Below are 10243 nucleotides of genomic sequence, written 5' to 3' on the forward strand. Positions count from 1 at the left end.
TCCTTCACTTGTGATCATGACCTTCTGGATGTCATCCCTTTCAGATGTGTCTTTGCTGTTTTTTAAAGGAATTGAGAAATTATGCATTCAACCACAGACTGCTCTGTCAGTGAGGCTCCTGAGCACAGGGATAATGTAAATATAAAAAATATAAATATAAATATAAATATAAATATAAATATAAATATAAATATAAATATAAATATAAATATAAATATAAATATAAATATAAATATAAATATAAATATAAATATAAATATAAATATAAATATAACCAGGGCCTTGGAAGAACCTGTTCACCCATCCCTGGATGGCCACTTTTGACAGGAAATGCGGAAGGTTTAATCAAACCCCTCACAGGGTGGAGTTTATCTGTTTATTCATTTAGTTAAACACACAGAACATGAGACAAGACTTTCAAATTTACTGTTTTTTTCTGACAAATCTGGATTGAATGGGGAGCAGAGACTGATTTGAAAGGTCAGAGAGAACTCCTATGACCATCTGCAGCTGGGCAAACAAATGGCAGTGAATAGAAGGAAATAGTTATTCAGTAGCATTAAGTAATTTTTAAAATACTAATGAAGAAAAAGATAGGATTAGATTTATAAACACCATGATAAAGAAAGCTGACAAACACAATGTTTCTCTCTCCCAAAAGACAATCATGTTTTAATAGGAGGTGAGGGGTTTTATATCTTTTCACAAGAAGACAAAAATGCTCAAACAGCTCATGATCTTGATCCGAAAATCTGCTTCAACCACATTTTCCAAAAAAATTTTATTTTTTGCCATTCTGCCTCCAGCAAAGATCACACAGCAGACCATGCTTCACCTGCACTGGGAGGACCCATCTGTCTTTTTTTGTCTGGAAATACTGAGAGTGAGATTGCTGCAGCATCTGCCATCTCCAGCATTCTCAGGTTGGGCTGGAACAGGAAATAAGGTAAGTTTTTTGGGATGCAAAACTAATTCTATCACTCTGGGGGAGGAAGAACAAACCTCAGGACTATTGTGCCAGCCCAAGAACAATAATGCTCTTTTACCTCTTCCAGAGGAGTCTCACAAAGTTTCTAAGTGCTTTGGTCATTCTGCAAGAGCTTGTAAAGCTTGGGAAGAGCCAGAGGGAAAGAGGAAAACAAGCCAGGAAAGCCAGCTTGGTGAAACCCTTCTCTGGCCACAGTGGTGGGTGGGTATAGCACAAATAAAGGATCTGTTTACAAAGCAGATGGCACACCACAGGCCTTGTGGCTGCAGCATTTATTTGGGGCTAGATTAGGCAAAAAAAATAAAATAAAAGTGAGGGCTTTGAGAAGACCAGGTGTTGTTACTCTGGGGAGGATGTGAGGATGTGTTGTCCCTCCTGCACCATCCCTGTGCAGGTTCCATGGGAAAGGGAGGAAAACTTACACTGTTCATCCCAGGTGAGATATCCCCCAGTTTAGGAAGAGTGGAATTTCCTCACTGGCACAGCAGGATCTTCATCCACCCAGCTGCCACGAGCTTGTCTGCAGCAGAACTGCTGCTCCTGACCCAACCTATCCCCACTGGGTCTTTGAAAAGTTGGTTTTGTTTGGCATTTTTCAAAAGCAAACCTTACTCTTTTCACTAAAAGATTCAAGGAAATGAAAAAATAATAATAAAAAAAAAGTACTTAGAATGTTGGAAATTTCACGCAGAAATATATTTCATTTTTTTATATTTTTCAATATATTTCAAATTTCTGTCAAAAAAGCCACACTAGATCATTTGACTTATCCAGGCTCCACATAAGCCAGACATTTGTCCCAAGTGCCCTCCAAAGGTTTTTGACCCGTAGCCAGCCTTTGGCCCCTCTGCTCTGGGCTTCAGGTTTGCAACAAAGGGTCAACAGTGGCAAATTTTCTTCAGAAAATGTCTAAAGGATTATTATAGCCACTGCCAGATTTGAAAAAAAAAGATCCTCTGTTTGAAGGATAAATATTAATTTATATCAAATTAATTAAGCATCTATCAGATAATTGGGAATTCCTTGTCAGAAATGTCTGGAGTTTAGAAGTGCATCTCCTGTTCCACTATATTTTCTGTGCTTATAGAGGAGGAAAGACACTGGGGACCTGCTTCCAATTACCAAATTAAAATACAGTTCACCTGTTTAAGTGAACAAAATTATCCTAAGACTCAAACCTGCTTTGCTGTCTGGGAAAGTCGTGGGTTTTCCTTTACCCATACATTTAAACTCAGCCTGGGTGACTCTCACATCAGCTCTGAGCTTGACCATGGCCTCAGCTCCTGACCTCTCTTCTTGTGTGATACGAAAGGAAGCTCAAACAGACAGCAAAAAGGAAAAGGGAGGATAGAGGTGTAGGAAATGCCCATGAGCAGTCTGTGCAGCTGAACTGAGACCCTCAGGGGTTCAGCCCATCTGCCTCTCCATCCCAGCATCACTGGGGACTGGGGTCCCCCTCTTCTGCTCCTTGTCATCAGCTCAAGATCCTTTAGGGTGCTCTCCTTCCCCTTGAAAAGGACCTTGCCTGTGCTCTTCCAGCTGTAATATCCAATTATTCTCCCCTTGTTGCAGTGACTGATACTCACCATGTGCTAATGAGCTGTTCCACTGCAGGCTTAAGCAGACATTTCCATACTGTGTGTACCCCATGTGGGCATTTCTATGCATATTACTTTGACAAATGGGCAATTAAAAAAACCCCCACTATCCTAGTATTAGTATCCCATTGCTGTCTTTCTTCCTTCCCTGCCCTGCTCGGTATTCCCTCAAATGTGTTTTGGTTTTTTTTTTTTTTTTTTTTTTTTTTGTTCCTGAGAACTCGTGTGTTTTCAAGCAATTTCAGGTCTCAGCACTGCAGGAGAACCTTAAATTGCTCTAAAATACAGGATGGACTCGCAGACCTGAGACCATGTGAAGCAGTTCACAAGTGTTTGTGCCCTGAGATGGACTTTTTGAGTAGCCCACAATCAGCACTGGAAGCATTATTAACCCGTCTCATATCCTGATTATGGGCTATGAGGACAAACTGGAGAGCAGACAAATAGCTGGGCTTTAATTCCTGGTTCAATGTCAATAACGATTTAAAAAAGATTTTTGCAAGCCTGGATGGGACTGCTCCAGTTCAGGCTGCTCACTGACATTTCAATGTGCCAATCCACTGCAAAAAGACAGATTATATCAAACTTCTCCCTTTTCCCACCACGACATGGAGGAGAGGGTAGGGACATCATCGTGTCTCTGTATTTTCTGTGGGCCTCCAGAATTGCACTCGTGCTGCAAGCCAGGACGAGTGACACTTCCAGACTAGAACTGGGCCTGTTTGAAGAAAGTTGGCATCATCTTTTATAATCTCTTACAGCATTTATTGCTGCCTTGACCCAGAAGACCAGGGCCAGGGAGGAGCAGCAGGAATTCCCAAATGCACTCCTCAAATTCCTGTGCACTCCTCTAACCCTCAGACCTGGCTGGGGATGGGAACCACCACCAGGCTGGGTCAGAGGATTTGATGTGAAGAGACAAGGATGCTTTACAGACAGCGAGGGACACGTTGGCCAGCGCTTGGTGGGGTTTTAGCTGCACGAGTGCCATCAGCATCAGTGGGACTCAAGCAGCCAAACCCACGGGAGCTGCGGTGAAAATGTACCCCTGAGGGCCGAGTTCACAGCGGCAGAAACAACAAAAGCCGGTTTTTGCCCCCAGGACTTCTGCTCCCGTGATCCATGAAGAGAGCAAAACACACTTTGAGGCTCATTAAAGCCTTTCAGAGCAGCTGGCTAAGGGCTGGTGCTCCCCATCCCTGCATGAGGATCCAGGGCAGCACACTGTGGTGAGGGTTCCTCCTGCATTTAAATATAGTTCTGAGATTTTGTTTTAATTTTTTTTTTTTCCCCACCATAAAAAAGACACATTAATTATCTTGAAACCCTGGTGATTTTAAAGCACTCGCACCTTTCTCTGGAGAAATGTGTTTAATGAGCCTTTTAGCCTCATGCCTGACTGTTCCAGGGACTGGCAAATCTATCATTTTCTTGCCTTCTTGCCTAAATCTGATCATTATTTGGTGGGCCGTGTAAAAGTCTCAATCCTGATTTCTACTGACACAGAAAAACCTCAATTAAGCGTGAAGTTTCCTTATAAAACATGTGTCTCCTTCTCTTTTCTGGATATTTATTGCCTTGAACGTATTTATTATCCTGCAGGGACTACGAATCCTAAACTAGCGCATGAAGCCAACCAAAGAAGCAGACAAGGTCTCCAAAATAAAGAAGAAAGAAATAAAAAAATAAAATTATGACTTTTCCCCTGGTTTCCAGTTGCTGCTATTTCTGCTTACAACAGCTGGAAACAGAAGTTCAGCATTCAAGCAAGGAGTTAACATTTACTCTTGCTTCATGTCAGGCCTTTCACAGGGAAGAGCATCTGTCTGTTGGCTGTTCTGTGCCAATTCTCATCGGGATAACTTGATATCAGGTAATTCTGGAGTGTAATAGCTGTGTTTAGCTTGTGCAACAAAGCAGGGAATTGGGTTTAAAAGTTCACTCACTAATAAACCGCTACCCAGTGTAGTGTTCTTGGTGATCTCTGGCTATTGTGCATTGTCACTAGTGAAAAAACATATGTTATTTGGGCTGTTATCCATGGGTTTTGGGGGGCGGGGTGAGTGATCTGAGTTTTCTAAACAGCTGGGATTTATAAAACTGTTGTAAGCCATTCTTTCTCTTTGGGAACCTGCTGGTAAGAGGGTGTGTACTGGGACCTAGGGCTCAGGTTTGGAACAAGTCCATGAGGGGGAAAGGAAAAAAAAAAAAAAAAAAAAAGAAAGAAAAAAGGAAAAAAATAAAGGGTATTTCCATCTGTATCTGCCTGGTCCTAGTCCAGATTTTAATGAATAGCTATCCATATAAAATCCCCCATTGCCAGAGCTGGCAGGCACGGTGGAATTGTCTCTGCTGAGTCAGTCTGGGGGTGTCCCAGACTGATGGACAGGTGTCAGAGCAGAGCTGTGCCTGGGGACAGGTCACCAGCAGCAGCTCAGCCTGCACCTGCCAGCACCTGGATGGGCAGGAGCTTCCTCTTTAATAATGGAAATTTTAATAATGGAGGTTGGAGTTTTGAATTAGAGGTTGGGAGAGTCACTCTTTTATTTCTTCACGTGTTCAGTTGGATGGAGTTTTTTTTCCTTGTAAAAACAATCTCAAATGGCTTTTTTTTTGTGACTTTGTGACTTTTGCCCTGGACAGAGCCCATGGGCAGGACTGGCAGCACAGCCAGAACCAGAGGCAGCGAAACCACCTTGCTCTCTTCATTTCTCTGCTTTTCTTCTTCCCCCCTGCTCCTTCAGTGGCTGTGGCACAGTTAATGCTGCCTTTCCCCCCAAAAAAAAGCTTTTTTCTTGCTTTGTTTTGGCTCCTCGTGTCAAGCTGTCAGCCCCAAGGGACTAAAACCACGGGAGTGGCTGTGAGCTGGGGTTTTGCCAGGGTGGTTTGTGTCAGCTGCTGGGGCAGGAGGGCCCGTGGGTGGCTCTGGCTGTGTCACACGTCCCTTGCCACCCTTGTGCTCTGGGGTGGGTGGCAGAGCTCCAGCCCTGGAGCAGTCAAACCATGGCTCAGGGGACACTCCTCAAAGCAGGTCTGCTCTGATCCCTACCTGGGAAAACCTGCCTCCTGCACAGCAGCCAAAAAACCCCGAGCATTTGGGGTTTGGAGGGGCTTTGCTGTGTCTCATCAGCTCGTGCCTTGCAGGAAACATCCCCACATCTGCATTTTATTCCTTGGGGGATGCTCCTCTGCTGCTCCCCACACACCTGGCCTTCAGCAGACATCCAGGGCACAGAGTGGCTGTAGGTGTGTTTCGATGGCAGCCCTGATATGTAGCTTGTGCTATAAACCAGAGATTTGTCTGCAGTCAAAATACCCCAGGATCTCAAGAAACCACAGTAAATAAAAAGGGAGGAAAAACATCAGTGTTTAATTAAGAGATGCTATTGTTGTTTGGGTTGTTTTGGTTTTTGGGGTTTTTTTCCGCAGGGAGGAAAAAAAAAAAAAGAAATCATCCCTCTATTCATTTATATTTATCTTGTTATGTATTTTGTTTGAGACTCCAGCTTTAGCTTTCAAGACAAAACTTTGAATTAATCTTGAGCTTTTTCTCAGTAGCCTCTCCACTCCATTTACCAAGAAAGAGAGAATTGTCACTCTCTTTTGCGAAACAGGAACAATTCACTTAAAAGTAAGCTTTTCTGCACAATAGTTTTTATATTCACCACCTCCTGTTCCTTTAGGTGCTCACTGTCAGCTGTATTCATGAAGCTGGGGACGTCCCCATGTGTGCTGGAGGTTCCCTGCAGGCATTAGGATAAAGAAACACTCCAAAAAAGAGTAAAGCAAATTCCTGCACTGAAGTAGGAAGCAGAACTTAAGGGAAAGAAGCCTCAGAGCTAGAGAAGAATGTCTTTCTCTTATTCTGAGGGTGAAAAGAGCACATTTCTCAGGCAGCTGCACTCACTTGTGTGTGGAAATTTTGTGGGTTTTATTATCCTGTTTTTCCAAAGCTGCAGGGTACACCTAAAACTGAGTGCTCCTCCTCAGAGCAGCAAAGCTGGATTACCTTTACACCACCAACGTTTTGTGACATGGACTTGTTTGTGTTTCATTTCTTGCTGCCCTGTGTCCTGCAGGCAGGCTGGGGTGAGGTTTTAGTTGCTGCAAGCTGAGTTACCCCACTGCCCCATCTCAGTCACCGTGGGCTGTGACAACTCTGTGACATCTCCTCTGGTGGCACTGAAACAATTCTGCTGTGAGTTTGGTTACAAAATGCATCATCACTCATCTTGGCTGGGCAGCTGGATCCAAAGTGACTTGATCTACCTTATGCAACTTGTAACTTTGCTGTGCAGCTTTTACCTGTGGCATGAGATGTTGAAAATATTTTGACATTTCCCATACCCAGACAGTATTTCCTCAGTTTCAGGCACTGCAATCATGAACCCTGTTACTGGAGTAGTTAGGGGATACAGGTCTACATAAATAATCAGCTCAAGCAATTTGTCAGTGACTGCAGGGCTGTCCTAATGGGTTCTTTGGTGACTTTGAGTACGATACAAAAATGTATGTTTAGCATCATGTTTTCTCCACAGCACGTGCAGCTCTTCCTTGGTGACAGGTTTTTCTGTCTCCTTCGACAGCAGCGAGGTCTCTGTGCTCAGTCACAGCACAATGGCTCTTTTCAGAGTGGATCACCTCCTGAGTCAGCTCTAACATCCACGTGCTGATCTGGTCTTTCCTGGGGTTCAGCCTCTGTTGATAAGAAACTATTAAATGTGGCACTTCAAATGACTGAGAAATACATTTGGAGTGTTCCTGGCAGTCTGCTTTGGTCTTGCAAATTCTTTGTTGACGAAAGAGCTACTCTTGCTCTTTTACCACTTGCAGTATCTATCATTTAAATTTTTCCCCACTCTGATTCAACCCATAGCAAATCTGCTGTCTCCTTTCCAGTTCAGGAGTCTTTCCCCTTTCATAACTATCTAGCCTATGGACTAGAATTTGGTTTATGTGGTGTATGTTATGCTCTCATTATTATATTGTTGTCTTAATTCGTATCTTGGGTAGAACGACTTGAGCTTCTGGAAACTCATGTTTTCACAAACCAAATTATTTGCTGCATTACAAGCTGTGGAATTACTGTCTGCTGAGCAAGAGATGAGACAATGCAACGCTGAGGGCTTTGTTTCTTCATCCCAGTGGAGGATGATGGATGGATGTATGATGGATGGATGATGGATGGATGGATGGATGGATGGATGGATGGATGATGGATGATGGATGGATGGATGATGGATGGATGGATGGATGGATGGATGGATGGATGGATGGATGGATGGAGGATAGATGGATGGATGATGGATGATGGATGGATGGATGGATGGATGGATGGATGGATGGATGGATGGATGATGGATGATGGATGGATGGATGGATGATGGATGGATGGATGGATGATGGATGGATGATGGATGGATGATGGATGATGGATGGATGATGCATGGATGATGGATGGATGGATGGATAAGGGATGGATGATGGATGATGGATGGATGGATGGATGGATGGATGGATGGATGGATGGATGGATGGATGGATGATGGATGATGGATGGATGATGGATGGATGATGGATGGATGGATGGATGGATGGATGGATGGATGGATAAGGGATGGATGATGGATGATGGATGGATGGATGGATGGATGGATGGATGATGGATGGATGGATGGATGATGGATGGATGGATGGATGGATGGATGGATGGATGGATGATGGATGATGGATGGATGATGGATGGATGGATGGATAAGGGATGGATGATGGATGATGGATGGATGGATGGATGGATGGATGGATGGATGGATGGATGGATGATGGATGGATGGATGGATAAGGGATGGATGATGGATGATGGATGGATGGATGGATGGATGGATGGATGGATGGATGGATGGATGGATGGATGATGGATGATGGATGGATGGATGGATGGATGATGGATGGATGATGGATGGATGGATGATGGATGGATGGATGGATGATGGATGGATGATGGATGGATGATGGATGATGGATGGATGATGCATGGATGGATGGATGGATGGATGGATGATGGATGGATGATGGATGGATGATGGATGGATGGATGGATGGATGGATAAGGGATGGATGATGGATGATGGATGGATGGATGGATGGATGGATGGATGATGGATGGATGGATGGATGATGGATGGATGGATGGATGGATGGATGGATGGATGATGGATGATGGATGGATGGATGGATGATGGATGATGGATGGATGGATGGATGGATGGATGGATGGATGATGGATGGATGATGGATGGATGGATGGATGGATAAGGGATGGATGATGGATGATGGATGGATGATGGATGGATGGATGGATGGATGGATGGATGGATGGATGATGGATGGATGGATGGATGGATGATGGATGGATGGATGGATGGATGGATGGATGGATGATGGATGATGGATGGATGGATGGATGGATGGATGATGGATGGATGATGGATGGATGGATGATGGATGGATGGATGGATGGATGGATGATGGATGGATGGATGGATGATGGATGGATGGATGGATGGATGATGGATGGATGGATGGACAGATGGATGGATGGATGATGGATGGATGGATGATGGATGGATGATGGGTGGATGGATGGATGGATGGATGATGGATGGATGATGGATGGATGATGGATGATGGATGGATGGATGATGGATGGATGATGGATGGATGGATGGATGGATGATGGATGGATGATGGATGGATGATGGATGGATGATGGATGGATGATGGATGGATGGATGATGGATGGATGGATGGATGATGGATGGATGGATGGATGATGGATGGATGGATGGATGGATGGATGGATGATAGATGGATGGATGATGGTTGGATGGGGAAACACTAATTACTTTTTGAAGGTTAAGTAATTTTATTTTCTAATTTCACATCAGTGCCGTTTGTGAGTGGTACTGAAGGTGACTCCTTGGCAGAACCTGCTGCAGTCTTGGGCAGGAACCAGGAAAAACGAAGGCCCTCACCTGGGACAGGTCAGCCCTGCCTCACCTGACCTTCAACAGCAGAGATATGCAAACTGGCTCAGAGCTCCAGAATCCCTCGTGCCCCATGTCCTCTCACAAAGCCACTCTCTCCTGTTGTGCTGTGCTCCACTTCTTTTTCAAAACAACGTTAATGGTTTATTTTATCACAACAGGAAAGGCAGATTTCCAGTTTTGCAGGGGATAGCATTTGCTGTGGACCAGCACTGGGTGAGAAGAGTGGCAATATATGTATTTACTGCCCTGCTGGCCGTGTGTGCATGGTGTAAAGGTGGGAACTCCTGCCAAAACACAGGTGGAGATGGCTTGGACCTGTCAGCACAACCTAGTGCATGTGGCATAGGGAAGACAGAAGCCTGGAATTTGTATTGCTGTGCTAATGTAGCCCAGGAGTTCTTTTCTCTCCCAAAACTCAGAGTAGGAGGGAGAGCAATTGCTAATCTGCTTCTGAGGGCATTTCAAGATCTGGGGCAAAGCCTCCTGCAACAGGTGTTTGTATTATAAGTGCATGGAAAGCTTTACCACTATTTTTTTCTCTCCTTTTGGCAGTACCTCTCTGTCTCTCTCCTTTCCTGAGATGGGATCCTCATTTTAATTTATTTTTT

Source organism: Cyanistes caeruleus, chromosome Z (assembly GCF_971803275.1).
Source record: "Cyanistes caeruleus chromosome Z, bCyaCae1.hap1.1, whole genome shotgun sequence".
Lineage (NCBI taxonomy): Eukaryota > Metazoa > Chordata > Aves > Passeriformes > Paridae > Cyanistes > Cyanistes caeruleus.